Below are 815 nucleotides of genomic sequence, written 5' to 3'. Positions count from 1 at the left end.
CTCTCTCACCACACACACACACCCTCCTTATCACACACATACACACACTCACACACACACACACACACACACACAAACACACACACACACACGCTCTCTCTCTCTCTCTTCACACACAAACACACACACACACACGCTCTCTCTCTCTCTCTTCACACACAAACACACACACACACACGCTCTCTCTCTCTCTCTTCACACACAAACACACACACACACACGCTCTCTCTCTCTCTCTTCACACACAAACACACACACACACACGCTCTCTCTCTCTCTCTTCACACACAAACACACACACACACACGCTCTCTCTCTCTCTCTTCACACACAAACACACACACACACACGCTCTCTCTCTCTCTCTTCACACACAAACACACACACACACACGCTCTCTCTCTCTCTCTTCACACACAAACACACACACACACACGCTCTCTCTCTCTCTCTTCACACACAAACACACACACACACACGCTCTCTCTCTCTCTCTTCACACACAAACACACACACACACACGCTCTCTCTCTCTCTCTTCACACACAAACACACACACACACACGCTCTCTCTCTCTCTCTTCACACACAAACACACACACACACACGCTCTCTCTCTCTCTCTTCACACACAAACACACACACACACACGCTCTCTCTCACCACACACACACACCCTCCTTATCACACACATACACACACTCACACACACACACACACACTTACACACACACACACACCCTCCTTATCACACACACACACACACTCACACACACACACTCAGTCACTCACTCACTCACTCACTCACACACACA

This window comes from Sinocyclocheilus grahami, unplaced genomic scaffold, assembly GCF_001515645.1.
Source record: "Sinocyclocheilus grahami isolate Dianchi unplaced genomic scaffold, SAMN03320097.WGS_v1.1 scaffold2843.1, whole genome shotgun sequence".
In the NCBI taxonomy this organism is placed as follows: domain Eukaryota; kingdom Metazoa; phylum Chordata; class Actinopteri; order Cypriniformes; family Cyprinidae; genus Sinocyclocheilus; species Sinocyclocheilus grahami.
This window is presented reverse-complemented; position numbering follows the sequence as displayed.